Here is a 19,346-nt window from a genome sequence, read left to right on the forward strand (position 1 = left end):
TTATTAAGACTTCTTTTATGACCTAATATATGATCTATTTTGGAAAAATGTTCCATGCACACTTGAAAAGAATCTGTGTTCCTTTGTTTTTAGATAGAATATTCTGTATAGATCTTATAAGTCCATCTGGTCTAATATGTAACTTAAGGCGTTTCCTTATTGATTTTTTATCTGGATGATCTATCCATTGATGTAAGTTGGGTATTAAAACCTTCTACTATTATTGTATTGCTATTTCTCTTTAGGTCTGTTAATATTTGCTTTATATATTTAGGTGCTCCTCTGTTGGCTGCATAAATATTTATAAGTGTTATATCCTCTTGTGGGATTGGCCCCTTTAATGTTTATCTTTGTCACTTATTATAGTCTTTGTTTTAAAATCTATTTTGACAGATATGAACGCAACTACCCCTGTTTTCTTTTGGTTTCCATTTGTGTGGAATATCTTTTTCCATCTCTTCACTTTCAGTCTAAATCCTTACATCTAAAGTGAGTCAGCATATAGATGGGACAGCATGTAGATGGGTCTTGCTGTTGCTGTTGTATTTAATCCATTCAGTTACTCTATGTCTCTCAGTTGGAGAATTTAGTCAATTTACATTTAAAATAACTATTGATAAGTTATGGACTTATTGCCATTTTGTTCATTTTTTCCTGGCTGTTTTTGTAGTTCTTCTCTGTTCCTTTTTTCTTCTCTTGTTCTCTTCCTTTGTGGTTTTATGACTTTCTTCGATCTTTTAAAAATAATACTCCTTCATGTTACTTTTCTGCTTTAAAACTACCCATTAAAATGCTGCCCAATTCTTCCAAGTCTAACTCCCTACCTGGACATTCAAGACTCTCCATAATCTGCCCCAGTTTTACTCTTAAAACTTACTTCCCAATAATCACCTATATGCACTCTTTACAAGGGAAGACCCTAAGCTGGTCATCCAAATTGTCAACTCATGGCTTTGTTCATATAACCTCCACACAAAGTATGGTTAAATTCCACTCAACAAAGACGTGCTGAGACTTAATATACAACATCCATCTGTATCCACTCTGACCATGAAAATCCTATACAGTTTATCCCACTTGGTCAAAGAACTCCTCCTATCCCTCCTGCTTGCTGACATTCTGTTTGTTCTAATAGCAGCAGTTCCTAGTTTGGGGGATTTAATGGGCCAGTACTTTATAATAATAAAGTCCAATATAGGCTTGTCAATTTTTTATTTTTCCAAAATAAAGACTTTTTAAAAAGACCACCATCACAATGATCTTATTAAAGAAAAGGCATTTTGCCACTCAAGAAGAACAAAAGGCACAATCTCAGAATAATGGTCAGTTCTTTCATTGTAGCACCCTCAGCTCTAGGAAAATTCACTATATTGTTTTCCTTATAAGACTGTCTAAGGTAATGAAAACTACACAGGCTGGCATTTCAGAGTGATTCTGCAAGACTTGGTCTTACCACCTGTTTAATACTTCCAAGCTGCCTTTGGGCACATTTTGCATTGCTAACTCTTTGTTTAACTTCTTGTGCCTGCATGTCATTTCCTCAACTAGAAGGTAAGCTCTATAAGGAACCTGTGTAAGAACTGTCTCTTAAACTCCCCAGCAGGGTTGTGCACATGTAAAATGTTCAATAAATATTTGTTGAATGAATGAATCAGCCTAGATTAAGCTGTCTAAGCCTGTGTAACCAATAAATCTCCTCTTAATGGAGTATGAGCACCCCATCCTAAGGCAATTTCTTTCAATATACTTCTTTACAAAGAGTTAACCAGTACAAATTGCTTTGCTTTTGAGTGAATTCTTAAAAAAATTTTTTTAACTCTGATATGAAAAGTAAACAGTTTCTTCCTCAAGGCAGTAGCAAGCCGCAGCAAAGAGAATGAAGACAAACATAACTCGTTGTTTAATTGATCCCAGTTCTTTTGGGCTTTGTTTGGTAGGCATGCACCCTGTGTGTGCTTTTGACCTGACCTGACTTGATAGGATGGTTGGCTTTTGTTCTGTGGCACTTGCCCATGTGCTTAAAACATCCATAATACCCATGTTATTTCTTTGTCTACCTGGGTGATTTAAAAAAGAAAGAAACTCAACATTTTCTTTGCCAAGTCTTGGTTTTAGATTCTAGAGTTGATGTAGAACAATGTAGAAAGGTATCTTTTGGACTTTAAACATTTTTTTCTAGTCAGCATCCAGAGTTCATGTTCCAAAAATATAAATAAGAGAGCATCACACCCATGCTTTGAAACATGTTCATTGTCTTTCAATTTAATTCCATGCAATTGCTATTGATTGAGTGCCTACCATATGCGAGGCCCTGTTCTAGATTTGGGGGATATTTCAATCAACAAAACAGATAAAAATTCCTGCCTTCCTGAAGCTAATTAAAGAGGATTGTGGAGAGATAAATAAGAAACAGAATATATATAAATACTGTATTATACTTTTAGAAAGTGATGTATGCAAAGCAAACTAATTGGAGGAAGGGTCTGTTACAGTTTAGGTGGGATGGTCAGGGTAGGCCTGATTGAGAGGGTGGCTGAGCAAAGTCTTAAGGCAGCTGAAGGCTGTGGGCCAGGAGGGCCTCTGGGAGAAGAAGTTAATGCTTTCCTCCAGCTTGACATTACAGGTACCTTGTCACTTTGTATCATGCACACTGGCCCTCCTTCACTGCTCTCCAGGGCATCCCCCTTCCCCCACTTCTGGGGCATCTCATTCCCACCTCAGGACTTTGCCCATGTTGTTCCATTAGCTCAGTATTTGCCCTTCCCATCCCTGGACTCTGAACCAGCTCTTTGCTTTCAGGTTTCAATCCACATACCAACTCCTCAGGTGGCTTTCTTTGTCCCCTAGCTCATTATAGCTTAGGTCCCTTCCCACCATTACTTTTATAGCCCTCCCTTTAGATACTCAATAACTAAATAAGATTCTCAATAAACAAATACATGGTATCCAATAAATAGTTGTTTGAATAAATGAATAGACAAATAGAGCTAAAAAGGGGTGAGCTCATTGAGAACAGGACTTCTGACTTGTTGGTTTATCCTCAGTGCCAGGCACATAGTTACATGTATTTGATACACTTTATCTTCATAAATAAATGTCATTATCAAGGATAGATATAGGGATCAAGTTATGATTCGCTTAAATCAAAGCATAACAATAAACAAACAAACAAGATTTTAAAAGAAGTGTGAAGCAAGGGCGCCTGGGTGGCTCAGTGGGTTAAAGCCTCTGCCTTTGGCTCAGGTCATGATCTCAGGGTCCTGGGATTGAGCCCCACATTGGGCTCTCTGCTCAGCCAGGGAGCCTGCTTCCTCCTCTCTCTCTCTCTGCCTGCCTCTCTGCCTACATGTGATCTCTATCTGTTATATAAATAAATAAAATCTTAAAAAAAAATAAAAGTGTGAAGCATTAAATTGTATTTGAGGAATGACTTCCTGTCCTGCTTCACTCTTTCAGCAGAGTAACCCTTCCCCCCCCAGATGAAGTTGTCTTTGGTTTCAGCCCTTAGCCCAGACGGGCCCTTTCAGGACAATTCCCCACCAACTGAAGGGTCAGTTGGTACCTTCCTCCCTTCCTGTGAGTCTCGGTTTGCTCAGCAGTAGAGTTACACACAACAAAGAGTTTTTGCTTCTTCCTCCTCCAGTCTGAATTCTACATGTCTTTCAGTTTCCACTGTGTCTCAGTCAAATTAACTATATATGGCTGTCATATCTCAAATTCTCAATTATCTGGATAATGAAAACATTTTAAAATTTTCCCCCATAATCTCTCATACTTTGGGAGGTATCTCTGGGTGGGGGTATTTTCTTATTGATGTTTGCTCAGGAAATGCCATAAGAATGATAAATGTATCCATGAAATCCCTGACTTATTTCAAAATGTACCTTGAGTGACTTATTAAAATCATGCAATAAAATTGAAACAAATGAGATAAATCAGAAGAAAAATATAAAGATAGTAAAATGAAGCCAGAAATAATCCCACTACAGAGAAATTCCAATCATAGGGATTCAAGCAGTTACTGTAAAGGGACCACAGATTTGGCTCTGAGCAACAAAGGAACCAGAGCAGTCATAAATATTTATGATGTTTTGTAATACCAGGGGCTCAGGAGACTAGACACCCAAAGGAAGGGTCTTCTGTGCATCTTTGGAAGGGACACTGGTATCTTGAATAATATGTAAAGCAAGTGATTTTCCAATAGTTGTTTCTGAAAGGTCCCCCAATAATGGGTCCATGATTAAAGGAGCGAGACTGATACAAAGCGAAGGTCAAGCAAAGCTTTATTTTGCACCAAGCATCAAGAATCAAATTGACCGGTCAGGGCCATCTCTTACAAAGAGGCGACCTCTGCCTTACAGACTAGCTTTTAAGGGCAAACGCCATGTGGTTGGGCCTGGCCACGCACAGGTGGCCAATGAGATTGTGACACACAGAGAAAGCTGCACAATCATGCTAGGTCACACATGAGTGACCAATTGAATCAATTGAATTACAATTTACCCTATAGTAGATATTTGAACTAGCCTATTACCTTGGTCAGAATTGGCGCCCAAAAGGTGCCCAAAGGGCAGGGCCCATACTCCTTGGTACCTAGGGAGACAGTATGTGCCCCCACTGATTGGATACCTCCACCTGGCCTGACCCACCCTTATATTTGGGCTTTGTTACCTTGGACTGGTTTCCGGGACTTATTTTTTTTTAAGTCAGTCCCCTGGATGTGGGGGCGGGGGGACAGGGACAGTTAAAGTTTTACTGTATAAACAACAAAGTCATTCAAAGTCATTGTTTAACCGGATGGAATCACTCTGGCTAAATAGACCCTTACAGTTTCCGACAATGTCAGTTAAGGAGATTTAACTTAGGGCATCATAGTAAAGTGAAGTCCTTAAGAATACAGTTTCTCTTGAGGGAATGAATTGTTGTAGTTCAAATACGAAGTTCTTTAATTATCTGACTTGATCCAGGGATAAAGTCTAATATATCTGAAAGAAATGACAGATTGCATCCTTCCATAGATGTTATTTTCTGCAACAAAGCTTTGATAAGAATCAAGTAGCAGAGAAGTCAAGGATAGATTGTGTGGCAGGGACCTAACGTGTCAAAACTTTGTATTTCTAATTTGATGCTGGTATACACCAAAGAATTTGGCATTCATGTGTGAATAACAAGGGTTCCTAACCAGGTCCAGTATCTGCATAGACTACCTCTATAAAGAGTCAGACCAAGACGTACCCATGGGCCAGGGCCAGTTTGTCTTCAGAAAACAGACTTCATTTGCTCTAACACAGCACATGGACAGCCAAAGCCCCATGGAGCATGACCACCGTGTGACATAAATAACAACCCTCCCACAAACATACATTCCACAGTTAAATATAAACTCAGTTTTCTGTTATCCTGTTTTGGTTTATTTATCCCATGCCTCCCCACCCATTAGTGCAGATAGTTGAGAACTGATCTTTAAAAACAAAATCAACCTGCAGAGAAAAAGTCATTTTGGATTCATGACTGGGGCCCTAGGCTGTGGGTTTCATGTTTGATTTGGCTGCTTCTCAATCCAGTCCTGTATAAGAGATAGCCTCCTCCACCCCCCCCCCCTGCATATAGCTTCCTCTATCAGCAGGATGATTTTGTTTTTCAGAAAATATGTCCACTTGGTAAGCTGTCAAAATGAGTTGTACTCGAAGTATGCGTTATTCAGAGGGAGAGCATATTTTCAGCACTACTTGAAGTCTTCATTCCTGACAACACATTAAGAATTCAACACAGTAATCTTATTGTTTTAGCTGTTGCTTTTACCATTACTCATGCAACATGACTGGAAAAAAAACTAATGATGATTTTTCCCTCCTGCTGTATTTTGTGTGTGTGTGTGTGTGTGTGTGTGTGAATTTTTTTAAACTTTTGGTTTGGGATGAATGCCCCTAACAATCCACCATCTGGTGTCCAAATATTTTTACAGACGTGAATCCAAATACCACAAAATCATTGCCATGGCTCAGGTTATGTGAGTCTTTTTCTGAGGCAGACTTTTTATTAAATGTGATTATTCTCGAACTCTGAGAATCTCAGCCAGGAACATTAAGATTTAGCCTTGATGACCAATATAAAAATAGATGGAAGGGAGAACTCCCCTGGAGCTAATCTCGAGACCAAAAAATGAACTTTTATTTTTGTTATCGTACACAGCAGTATACAGACTGAATCCAAGTGACAACGTCTGCTGTGGCATTCCTGCTCTAATCATCAGGAGCGGAGAAGATAAGGTGTGAGTAAGCTCTGTGGGAATCGAGTTTCAGCCCTGTCAGGTGTAATCAGAACCGTGGTCTTAAAACAAAGGCCTTCACTCCACCTCCTCGGTCAGAGGACAGTTCACTTCCCCATCCCCCCCAGACACTAAAAGGGAAAAGAAGGATCAAGTCTGCGCGTGAGAGCAAAATAAAACCAAACTGAACAACAATCACATGTCTGAGTGCTAGCTGTCTCCTCCCTCTTCCCACCCTGGGATTAATGCATCTACATTAAACATTGGATACCCCCCTTCTCTAATGTAATAATAATAATAATAGTTTTTAAAAATGAAGATTTCCTTCTTAGCCCTCTGTAAAGAAACTTGTTTTAGGGAGTCTGTGCATTATGAAGGAATTCTTAGGACCCCACCATGTCCTTTTTCAGAAAAAAAAAAAAAAAAAAAAAAGCGTATGTTTGCTCAAGATGTCGCCCAAATTTTTAGAGCACGGAGAAATTTGCTCTTCTCAGCAAACGTGCCACACAGAAAATTAGAATTTGTATGGCTACACTCCCTCGCAAAGTTAAAAATGAGGTCAAACAGAGCCCAAAGGATGATATATCCTCACGGCTTCGAGCTTTGCTAGTGAAGACAATCGGAATAGTCATGAAAATAATGCCAGAACTCAGCATGTCCATAGTTAGTGACGGGTAGAACTGTCCTAGAAAGACTAGATTTTGATGCAGCTGCTTTGGAAAGAAGGGGCGAGTTACCATTCCCATTTCAGAGACAGGCAAACTAAGGTATGGTGGCAATTAAGTAGCTGTGCTACGGTCCCTGCAGGTCAGTGGGGAGCTGGAGATAGGTCAGAAAGGGAGAGGAAGTGTAGACAGGGGTGATAAGGCTCTAACTAGAGGAAATTAAAACCCTGTAGTGTGGGAAAAGAACAATTAGCCGAGACAGAGGAGCAGGAAGGAATACCGAATGAACTACAATCAGAGGAAACGAGCCAGCAACAAAGGAGAAGGGATGGGAGGTGGGATGCGGCAGGCTGGGAGCTTGAGAGGAGTCCGGAGAAATGATTTAGGAAGGCTGGCTCTCTTTGCCTCTGTCAGGGCCTTATTGTTTGGTTGTCGAGGCTCATAATTTAACCCCTTTAAACCTCGAATGTCACACTCTCAGGCAGCTATCTTTATTCATGAAGCTCTTCGAGACTGTTATGTGAATGTTATGAATTCCAGATGAGAATGACTTCGTGATTAGTTTAGAAAAACCTGTCCTTCACCCCTAAAAAAGGGCAGAAGTCTAAGCTTGCATCAATAAGGAAAAATCTTTCCATCAGAAACCCAAGAAACACTTAGAGCATGGTAGTATTAACAAGAATAGATGGTTTAAGACCAAGAAGAAAACATTTGTGAAAATATTTTGTGAAAATGTGATTCTTTTTTTTTTCTTTTTAGTAAAAACACATAGAAGGGTTTAAAAGTAATTTCTATGACTATCCAAATTACCTAAGGAGAAGAAATTATTTATAATTAGTGGGAGGTCATGGGGAAAAGTACCGATGCTTTATGACAATAAGAATGTGCTTCTCTTTTAAGTCAATGTGTTTAGCATACATGATGATTGACACAACTGAAAAAGATGTACTGTGAGCCCAAAACAAAATTATGTTTGACTCACTCCTAAAAATCAATTGGCAGAATGCTACAAGGAAGCACCATTTTAATCAGCCAAGAGGTTAGTATCATGGGTGAAAGGCAAAGAGAAGGATGAGCTAACAGGTAGTCATTGAAGAGAAGGGAGAGTTGATTATAAGTAGATGAGGATGCTAAATGGATTAGAAGAGCCAGCTACTATGACAAAGGGTTGGTTGAAGGGGCAAAGTGGATAATGAGGCAAAGTAAGGATTCTTTAGAATCCTCTGTGTCCAGGAAATGAATTAACTGCTCAGAAAAACTACTAGATGAGGGAGGATCACATGAGAGTGACCAAAAGTGACCAAAACAGAAGGCTCTTGATTTATAAAATCAGCATACCTAAAAAGAAGAGTTTTGGTTCTTTCTAAGGGGGATGGGAGGACTGAAACAATACTTAGAGGGTATAAAAGAGAACTGAGAAAATTTGAAGTAGACAGTGATGGAAGAATGGCTTTCAAAAAAGCCACAGGATGAAAGATTCTTTAAATACCTTAAAAGAGACCGTGGGTGAGGGAGAACATTTGGGAACTTGAAGCATTGAACTCGTTTTTATTTTAACTTATTTTAGTTTAGTGTTTTGATCTTATCTTCAGGAAGCCAATAAAATGTATGGACAGAAGAACGATGAATTAAGGACAACTGAGAATTTCCGTCCAATAAACTAAGCTGACTCCAGAAGAGGCAGCTCCTGAACTGGAAGGAAACTCTAAAAAGATGAATTTTGCCTCAAAGCAGCGTTTCGAGAAGAATGATGAATTAAGGACGATTGAGAATTTCTGTCCAACAGACTAAGCTGACTCAAGAAAAGGCAGCTTCTGAACTGGAAGGAAACTCTAAAAAGATGAATTGTGCCTTAATGCAGCGTTTCGAGGGCTCCTTGGAAAGACAGAGATACTCGGGGAAACCAGAGTCAAGTAAATCTCATGCATTTCTGGAAACAGACCAGTGAAGAAGCAGAAAATTGCTAGCCTTTCCCTTTTAACTCAGAAGCAACTGAACAATTTAAAGGAAGATAAAGCGTGGGGATGAAATTATCAAATGCCTCGCTAGGTATCAGTTCAGAAAATAAGACAATCTAATTTCAGGAAAAGTTACCTCTTGATCAAAATCCTTACAGAGGTTTGGGCTATTTACATTTATAGAGAAAGCTGGTAAATAAGCATTTGTTAAGATCACCATCATATTCTGCAAATGTTATGTGTTACATAACATCACAGAGTGGAGACTGGTTAGGACATATGAAGAGCAGATTAAACAAGTCCTCGATGCTTTGAGACTGGATCACTCTCAAGGAGCCAACATCTGTGCAGACATGAAGGTTCCCGCAAGCTTGGCCATCCAGAGGTAGCAGCGCATATTTGAACAAGAGAACCTCAATCTCAAGATTCATCCACAAAGAGATGCCATCACAGAGAAGGTGTACATGAAGAAACCTTTGAAGAGAGGGGGTGGGGAAACAGTTTGCTTGGCAGGCAGATATGGAGGGATAAGGGTAGGTATTTCGATACAGGAGGAACCTCTGAGAAGACCCAGAGCCCAGGGTGGGAAATCAGATTGAGGACTCCCAGGCAGGGCTTGGTGAGAATGTAGGTTTGGTAAGGCATGATGGGAAAGGTAAGGTATTCTAGAAAAACAACAGTTTAGGGCCTGGGCTCTAAGGGCATGGGCTCTGAGACAAACCAGGTTGGAAGTCCAGCTCCATCACTGTCAACATTTTTTTTAAACCTCTCCATGGTTTATTTTCTCCTCTTATAAATGGGATTTTAACAGAACCTAGCTTAAGGGTTGTTCTAAGAGTTAAGTGACAGAACATGTGGAAAATAAGGACTTCAAAATAGCTATGGGTGTGAATAAATTGTAGTCAGCATGAGGCTGAGAATACACATCTTCCCAGCTTCCTCAAGGTCATCTCTGGCTGACCTCTATGCCTTTTTCAAAACTTTTATGCTCTCCAAAGACCACAGCCCCACCTGGCTCTCTCCCTCTAAGGCATTGTGGAAAGGCCCACTTCCCCCTCAATTTCTCTTTCTTCCACTCAGAAATAGTCCATTTCTTCTCTGCTGATCTCCTGCCTGAGCTAGAAGACCCAGTGCTCCCACTCCTTTCCAAAGCTAGCCTTTCCCTTGAACCAGCGATTCAGTGGTGGCCTTAAGGTTCTGGAAGGATGATGTTTCCTGCTCTCCTGGCCACAGTAACTCCTCCACAGACTCCTTCCCCTCATGCTCAGTGTTTCTCTGGCCTTTTGTCTTTTCTTCCAAAATTTGGTGTCTGAACGCCTGACTTCTCTCCTTCCCGCAAGAACTAAACTCCTCTCTGCATTTTTGTCCCTTCACTGTTGAGACGGCTGGTCTCAGGGTCACCAAAGATGAATCTAACCAGTTTTTTCTTCCTATTCTATCCTAGCTTCTTGCGATTCTGAGTTTACCTTCACTGACAGGTTGTTTCTCTCTATTCTGATTGTTCCTTCTCAGCTTTCTCTTTCCTCATTCTGTTCCAAATGCAACCGTGAGGATTCTAGACTCCACGTGTCCCATCTTATCTGCTGTCCTTCCTCTGGGCAGCCTTTTCAAACCTATGATTTAACCATTTCTCTGGGTCATTCCTTCACCCCCTCCTGTGGGTTGGAATTTCCAGTTGCCTTTGAAAATCTCATGTCATTGCCTTTTCATTTCATTTATTTGTCCACTCAAAAAATATTTGAGTGCCACTGAAACCTCATCCACCTCTAAAATCATCTATTTCTCCATTCCTACTCCCATCTGCATTTTCTCCTGTCCTTTCTCTGCATAAATGACATCTTAATCACTCTACCTGAATGAGGATCTTAGAAGCTTATGTTCAGCCTCCTCACCTAGACATCTGCTCAGCTACTAAGTTGGTATGAGGGTGACCATGGGCTTTTTTTTTTTTTTTAACATATGCTTACTTTTCTCTCAGGAAACTAGAACCTAGCTTTATTTCCTAGGGGCAGAAACTAATTTTATTTCTCTTCACAATTTCTTTTTTTTTTTTTTTTAAGATTTTATTAATTTATTTGAGAGAGTGAGGCGTCTGAGTGTCTTAGTCATTAAGCTTCTGCCTTTGGCTCATATCATGATCCCCGGGTCCTAGGATTGAGCCCTGCATTGGGCTCCCTGCTCAGTGGGGGAGCCTGCTTCTCCCTCTCCCACTCCCCCTGCTTGTGTTCCCTCTCTTGCTGTGTCTCTGTCAAATAAATAAATAAAATCTTTTAAAAATTTTATTTGAGAGAGAAAGTGAGAAAGAGAGATCATGAGCTGGGGGGAAAGGATAGAAGGAGAAGCAGGCTCCCACGTGGGACTTGATCCCAGCACCCTCGGATCATGACCTGAGCCAAAGGCAGATGTTTAACTGACTGAGTCTCCAAGGCGTCCCTCTCTTTGTAATTTCCCAAAATGACTTAGTAATATTTCTAGGACTGAGTAGAACTCCATAAGTATTCTTGAATTATATTGAGTTGAAATCTCTCATGAAGTGATTGTTAAGGATTTTTGAAGACATATCTGTTAATTCTCTGGCAAAAAAATGCAAATGTACTCAGTTATCAATTAACACCTACAGTTAAGATTCTAAAACTCTGTAGAAATAGTACAGAAAAATTATATTATGGCCTAAAAACGTTAATTGTAAAGAGGGAAATAGAATTGTTCAGAGAGAAGACAATCCTTTATTTCACAAGACCTTGCATGGGAAAGATGAAATCACCAAGGATAAATTGCCTTGTATGAAAAAAGTATCAAAAAGTGAAGGCTGAAAGCCAGAGGGAAACGAAAAGAGGAAGAGAAAGAGGAGCCAAGGGAAGTGAGGTGAGGGGGACCACCACAAAGACAGCCAGGAAGTAGTTCAGAACAGCCTAGTGAGTTTTGAGCACAGTGGAATCTAGTATTTGTTTTCCATTGTTGGCTGTGCTGTGCTGTAATTTCCCATAACTCCCATCACTCTCCCCTCTACCTCAAGAAAAGCCAGCTATGTGGTGCTCCAAGTCAGCAGTGGAGTGCCACTCAGATGCCACTCAGATTTCTCTCCAGGAGAAGCTGCTACAAGGAATGAAGTGACGCTCACCTCCCCCTGGTGCACCTTCAGGACCCCCTTAGTGTCCAAGCCAAGGCCACCATCTGCCTGAGCTTCCCCAGCCATTGACTGAACTCTGTGAGAGCTCTAACTGGGCTATTTCTGCCAGAGGCAGGACTCCTCCAGTGGGCTAGCTTTGCTCTGCATTTCCCATCTGCCTGCTCAAGACTTTCCCAGAGCTGTGCTGTGCTCTGAGGCTCTTTCATTTCTCTCTTCACAAGTGCCAGATCTGGGGTTCCGCTGACCCACTCTTGTGCATATGAGCACTTTCTCTTTCTCTCTCTCAATCTCTCTCCCCTTTATCTTTCACAAGCATTTTCTGAAGAAATCTCTTGTATTTCTCATTCTGTCCTGGTGACTGAATCTCAGAAGAAATGAACTGACACAGTGGGATGTTTTTCTCAGGAGTAGGGTGTGGGGGTGCTGGAATTGGAGCAGTTTCCATGGTGGGGTGACATGGTATGGAAAAGGAGCTCTGCATGCAGGAGGTAATGGCCCAGAGGGGTGGATGGGGAATTAATGGAAGCAGGAAGCTGAGCCCAGAAGTGACTAGGAAAGGAATAATCTAGAGATTTGGAGAGAGAGGCTGGGTTTTCTATTTCATTTTAATCTTAAAGGATAAGTTAAGCTTGCAACTGGAGAACTTTCCAGGATATCCAGGCATCTTGCTGTGTGTGAGAAGGTACAGAGCAAGACGCTTATAATGTGCTCTGAAGGGCGACCTGCAACCCAGGGGAGGTGGAGGCTGGTGAGAGAGCACTCCCAGAGCTCTCACAGAGAATTTACCTGCAGCACCTACCACGGGGCTCAGCAAAGAGGAAGCTGGAGAGGCTAGCCGAATGAATGAAATCTGCTGCTCTAAGTGAGAGCAAATTTCCTGATCTAGATAAATTACATTAGATACTCAATGAACTTGTGAATGATGTCCTCAAACTACAGTTAGTGACCATTAAGAAATTCCGAAGAAGGAAACAGCTGTGAGCTAGGTATTGAACAATGACACTGTGGTATTTCAAATGAAACCAGGATGACCTGCTTTGTTTACTCACAGTAGGAACAAAGTATTCTCAATTCTACATTACTTTTTTTTTCATGACTTTTAATATAATTGCTTGATTCTACAAGATGGTCCATATCTTTGGGCCTTATGGTCACATCTGGTTCACTTACTTCCCATTGTCCCAAAACTGTGAGACTCAGTTCAGGTAGGGAGGTGGTGATATGCTAACTGCTTCCCATGCACTTTCATGAAACGATGTTTACCCAATTAAGAGGGTCCAATAAAGAGATTTTTTTTTTCCTGGGGTGCCCAGGTGGCTCAGTCAGTTGAGCATCTGACTTTGGTTCAGGTCATGATCTCAGAGTCCCGGGATTGAGCGATGCATTGGGTTCCCTACTCAGCGGGGATCTTCTTCTCTCTCTCATAAATAAATAAAATCTTAAAAAAGAAAAAGAAAGACTTTTCCTGAACAAAGAGAGTCTGCTCCCTGTTCTGGTGTACATTTTAAACACCTCTAAGACACCTTATTACCTCAAACTGTCAGGTTATTCTACCAACTAATGACCAGTTATTTGAGGAGATGTTCAACCAGATTCTAGAATGTGTTGTAAAGGGCAGTTTTGAAAGCCTGTTGTATAATAAATAATTGAAGAACTACCAGGGTTTAACTGAGGGTATCTGGCCCTCGTGGCCACCGGACACCTATAAATGACTACATAAAAGGAGAGCTCCTACAAAAATTTACTATTAGAGGTCTTTGTTCTGAACTGCCTTTCTGAACCAATTCTTTCTACTGTTTCTCTTCACCTCCTGGCCCCCTTAGCTAACAAATTTACTGTCTGGTGTCCTTCTCCTGTTCCCTGTTCTACTTTGGCCTTCATGTTGCTCCTCCCAGCAGACTCTGGTCCTCCTCTGTTCAGGGCTGCATTTGGCAATTTCAGGTAAATGCCCTCCTAGGAAAACCTAGGAACCCTTCCACTGGACTCTACTCCTAGGGGTGGAACACCTAGAAAGTTTGGTGGGAGAACCGGATACCAGGAAGGCATGTGCTGACATGGTTTAGCTTTCAAATATTTGGTAGAGGCCTTGTTTTTTTCTTTTCTTTTGGTTTTTTTTTTTTTTTTTAATTCTCTAAGGCCCCAAGAGATAGAGGAAGGAATAGTGGGACATTAAAGGGACATAATATAGCTTAAAAGCAAAAGCAAAATGTATTTCACAGCAGTCAGAGCAGCCACACCTGTCATTTCTTGTCCCTGAAAGGTGCTCAAGCAAAGGCTGTCTAGCCATCACGTGGAAACGCTCGATCACAAAAGGAGTCATGGCATCGGATGGACCACGTTACTAGAGGTCTACAGCTTTCTTCAGGGCTGAGCTTCTCAGAGTCAAAACTTTCATGGCTCTTCAAGTTGAAAAGAAAAAAGTCAGATGCTTGCCTCTAAGGAATAATTTGGAGTGAGAATCATGGGAGGGTCCCTTGTATACGGCTACTGCCAAGAAGGAAGCTATAGGTGGAGATGAGAAGCAGGACAGTTTGAACCTTGGTTGGAGGATGGGACCTGGTAAACTGTGTTTTTCAGTTAACTGTGCTATTCTCAGAAGGACCCGGTAAGCTGTGTTTTTCTGTGTCAACTGGATCAGCTTAGACCTGAAGAATGCCAGCAATTTTCATCTTCCCACATGGCCAATCTATAATAATTAGTTTTACTACTTTTTTCACAAGCTATTACTTTAATTATTTTAATTAGATTGTTCATGCACTCAAGTTGTTTACAAGCACTTTCCTTTTCATAGCGCATCAATAAACAGAAGAAGGGAAACTACCAGCTTGGAGGAAGCCAAGTTTTTATCAGGTAGGCGGTGGCCGAGAACGTGGAGGTGCTTCTCCTACTCTAAACTGGGGACCACCCAGCAGGCGGACCTCCTTACAGGGGACGCGAGTCTGTTCCATTGGGCGGACTAGGTCACGTGGGCATCCTCTGTGGTCTCCGCCCCTTCAGTCAAAGCAACACAGAGCAAATAACCCGTTTTCTCAGTGTTCCTCCGACAACCACCACCGCAGAGTACATACTACAGGCTATGGATGGCTAACAGTAGGCTTTTATTAAAATTCCGCAGACTTGGCCTGTCTCAGTTATTTGGTTTGAGTTCTGGTTCCACCCCTTACCGGTGTGTGACCTTGAGAGAGTAACTTCTCAAATTCTCGATTTGCCTCTCTGTCAAAGGAAGGCAAAAGCACTAAACCGGTCGAATTCTTTTGATTGCTAAATGAGTTTGCTTTGGGCGGGTGCTCACACCGCGTCAGCATAGAGCAGTCATTGGCCCTCGTCTCTTCCCTCTTGCCTTCTTCTTTCCTTTCTCTTCTGCTCTTCCCATCTCAGCCTGGCAAAATTGGGACTTGGGGCTCCAGACTTCAGGATTATTTCTTACTTCATTACTGTTCTTAAGCCTGTACTTCCTGTAAATATAAAAGAGAGAAAGTGAAATAACGATTTCCAAGAAATTACCACAATTTGAATAGTCCTATTGGGACATCCGAAAGACCTCAAGTTCCTTTTCTTCGGGGTTGTTACCTCCTGCACTCAAAAGTTTTGCGCAGGCACCCTTTGGAACGTGTGTCCAGCAGCAGCCGGGTCTTCGCACCTCCTGGAATAGACCAGCGGCGGTGGGGGCAGGAAGAGGGTGTGCAATGCGGGTGCAAGAAGCTCCTTAGGCTCCACCCACAGCCTCAGAGTATTGGTCCTTCTGGGGGAGGACAGAGGGACTGAGGCAGAAGACCCTGAGTGCCATTAATTTTTGTGATCTAAAATCCTACTTTGAGCTTTTCTTTAGCAAAACCCAGCACTCCAGAAAGCCCTGTTGCTGTGCTCCCAGAGCTGTCTCTCCTTTGCTCATCTGTAAACTTGGAAGAGAAGTTACCAAGGCAGCTCCGCCTTCACCATAATCTGTCAAAGTAGGGAACTGGGACTCTTTACAGCAGATCCCAGGAACCCTATATTTTGCCCTATGCAATGAGGCTGCTAAATCCCCACCAGTGAAGCGTAACTTAAAACAAAACAAAACAAAACTGTCTTTAAATCTTTAATAGATTAACAGAAACACAATTTTTTCTCCAGGAGTTCTTCTATGGCTAGGATTTAGAACTAAGAAGGAAAAGATTTGGTGTATGTTGAATTGAGATGTTGTACTTGACCCCATGTGTTGTATTTTTGTTCCAATTAAATGCAATTGTGTACTATTTTTGGTTTAATTTAAACAACCAAAGGAGGAACTGACCGCTCAGGTTTTCAAAAGGAATCTTTGGGCACCATCTTGTGACTATTTATGGTACAATAAAACCAAAAGCAGCTCTCTGAAGTTTTTAAAAGCGTACTTCTGGAACTCTCTAGTGGCGAATCATGGAACTGAGAAAAACAACAGGTAATGAATAATGCTTCTCCTCCCAGATATTGTGAAGACTTTGGCTCCTTCTGCTGTTATAACTTAGTGATTTGCTGAAGAATCAGTGCAGTCACACTCATTAATCTCTTTGTGTAAATTTCAAACACATACAAGAAATAACAATAAAGTCTCATTTTAATCTCAAAGATGGAAAAAAAGGGGAATCTCTCCAACATTTTAACATTTGTTAAGAACCCCCAAATTTTAAAGCTGGTCAGTCAGGGGTGCCTAGGTGGCTTAGTGGGTTAAGTGGCTGCCTGGGATTGAGTCCCACGTAGGGGCTCCGTGCTCAGCAGAGAGTTTTCTTCTCCTTCTCCCTCTTCCCACCGTTCTTGTTCTCCCTCTCTCAAATAAATAAACAAAATCTTAAAAATAAAAGCTGATCAAAAAAAATATAAACTGTCCTCATGCCATAGTAATGCAACACCACATAAATGGAAATGCCCACCATCTTGGTAAGCGTATTGTACTTTCTAATCTCTTTATGTGTGCTAGTAGTTAATTCTCACAACAGCTCTAAGAGCTCTAAGCTCATCCCCCACTGAGAAAACTGAAGTACAGAAAGGCAACTAACTCGGAGGCCAATGACTGGTGAGTGCCAGAGCTGGGACACCGTCAGACCATTCCCTCAGAATCCACGTCCCTCACCCCTACCTCACTCACCCCTACCTCATGCTGTCTCTAGCTTGATGTTAGTGACTCTGGGCATGATGCCAATGACTTTTGTTGTTCTGTGTTAGCCTTCCCTGTTAAGATAGCCCTTGAGCAATGTCATCTGAGTGCTTCTTAAATGGTGGTGATAATGTTAGTCCTGAGACAAGTGTCTGAAAATCCTCCATTGATGTGGACTTACAATGTGCTAAAAGTTAAAGCACAATGTACGATATCAATAAAGTCTCATTTTAAAAAAATAAAGTCTCATTTTAACCTCAAAAATGGAAATAAAGGAACTCCCTCTATACTTCCCACATTTGTTAGGAGCCACAATATTTTAAAGCTGGCCAGCCAGTTAAGTGCCGTAACGTCTGTGCTGTCGATATAGGAGAGACTTCTTGGGGTTCCCCAGCCTTGGCACTGTGGGCATTTGGGGCCTGATAATTCTTTGTTGTTGAGGGCTCTCCTGTGCAATATAGGATATTTTGCAGCATCCCAGATCTCTACACAGTAGATGCCAGTTTCGTCGATAGTCCATGGAAGGAAAGCAAGAGCTCTGGCGGTGATGGTCTCTCATTGGCCAAGTTGTGGCATTTTCTTATGGGCTGAGCTTGTTGCCAGCCAAGAAGAAACTCTTCCTTCCTCCTGTTGGAGGAATAAAGTAGGCTTTTTTCTTGTTGGGAATGTAAGTGAATCTCTTCTTCTTGGGGTCTGCAGTTGACGATGAGTGATGGGGCATGAGAACTCCTTGTGGCCTTTGGTCTGTTTAAGTTTCCTTTATTCAGTTTCATTAGTTTTTTTAAAGATGATTTCTGTGTTTTTACATATAAAAACACATTATATATAGAAGGTTTTTATACCCTAGAAAATGTGGTCTTGACCTTGACAAATCCATTGCAACTCACTTCTCCACTTTGGGAATGAAATGTCTATATCCTAATCCATTTGTGCCCCAAATGTCATCTTCTTTGGAAGGTTTGGAAAGGTTTTTGGAAAGGTTTTGTCTGTATACCACCTGAGTTATCTACCAGGAGCTGTTCTTCAGTGTCTCACGCTTCTTACTCTGCTCATGGCTGCTCCCTGCCTGGAATTCCTTGGCATGGACCCCATCAGAAGTGCTCTTCCATCTACACCAGTGGAGGAGTGAGTGTGGACAGGCCACACTTTGTTTATTAGACACTCCCTTTATTTTTTAGGAATACAGATTTATAAATGCTATATCCTCTGGTTGGATTGACCCCTTTATCATTATATACTGCCTATCTTTGTTACTTATTATAGTCTTTGTTTTAAGGTCTATTTTGTGTTGGGACACCTGGGTGACTCAGTTGGTTAAGCATCCACCTCTTGATATTGGCCCTGGTTATGATCTCAGGGCTATGAGGAGGAGCCAGTGTAAGACCCCGCACTGGGTCTGAAGCCTGCTTAAGATTCTCTATCTTGGGGTGCCTGGGTGGTTCAGTGGGTTAAGACTCTACCTTTGGCTCAGGTCATGATCTCAGGGTCCTGGGGTCGAGCCCTGTATCAGGCTCCCTGCTCATTGGGGAGCCTGTTTCCCCCCTCTCTCTGCCTGCCTCTCTGCCTATTTGTGATCTCTGTCTGTCAAATAAATAAAGAACATTTTTTAAAAAAAGATTCTCTCTCTCCCTCTCCTTCTCCCACCACCCACTCCTTGCTCAGAAATTAATTAATTAATTAGTTAAAGAGGAAAGATAATGAGCATCTCATAGGCTATTGAGGGAAGTCCCTGGGAATTGCTAGTAAGCATGTTGACCAAATTTTATGACCAATGAGGTATTAAGTGGTTCTCCATGCTTTTGCCATTTATCAGAAGAAATTGAAGTACAGGTTAAGTACCAGGAAGTAGGTTCAAAGTCAGCTGTGCAAAACAGTGCTTGGAGAGTTGCTAACTCATATCTGTACAGGAAGACCCTCACCAGTCTGGCAGGCAGCTTCAGGTCTTCCCCACTATAACAACTAGTACTAAATATTAATCCTGGATGGGTGGGAATTTTTTATTTTTTTTCTTTTTTTGGAAGAATAGCAACAGCTGGATCTTTTTTTTCATTGTATTATTTTAGTCACCATACAATACATCATTAGTTTTTTGCTTTGTTTTGTTTTAAGGATTTTTTTTATTTATTTGACCGACAGAGATCACAAGTAGGCAGAGAGGCAGGCAGAGAGAGAGAGAGGAGGAAGCAGGCTCTCCGCTGAGCAGAGAGCCCGATGC

The 19,346-nt window shown here is 41.4% G+C and overlaps 1 long non-coding RNA gene across 3 annotated transcripts in view; it reads left to right on the top strand.

Moving 5' to 3' along the window:
* Nucleotides 1–19,346, top strand: part of LOC131809314 (uncharacterized) — a 105,252-nt gene that overhangs the window by 79,283 nt on the left and 6,623 nt on the right. The window contains exons 5-7 of one of the 3 annotated variants that reach the window (XR_009345112.1): nucleotides 6,193–6,271; nucleotides 8,526–9,424; nucleotides 14,282–14,421. The exons of 1 other annotated variant lie outside the window; for it this stretch is intronic. This is a non-coding gene — a long non-coding RNA (uncharacterized LOC131809314). Of the gene's footprint in view, nucleotides 1–6,192; nucleotides 6,272–8,525; nucleotides 13,904–14,281; nucleotides 14,422–19,346 lie in introns of those variants that run through there. One more of the 3 variants, XR_009345114.1, reaches the window with a different exon arrangement.

This window comes from Mustela lutreola, chromosome 10 (genome assembly GCF_030435805.1).
Source record: "Mustela lutreola isolate mMusLut2 chromosome 10, mMusLut2.pri, whole genome shotgun sequence".
NCBI lineage: Eukaryota > Metazoa > Chordata > Mammalia > Carnivora > Mustelidae > Mustela > Mustela lutreola.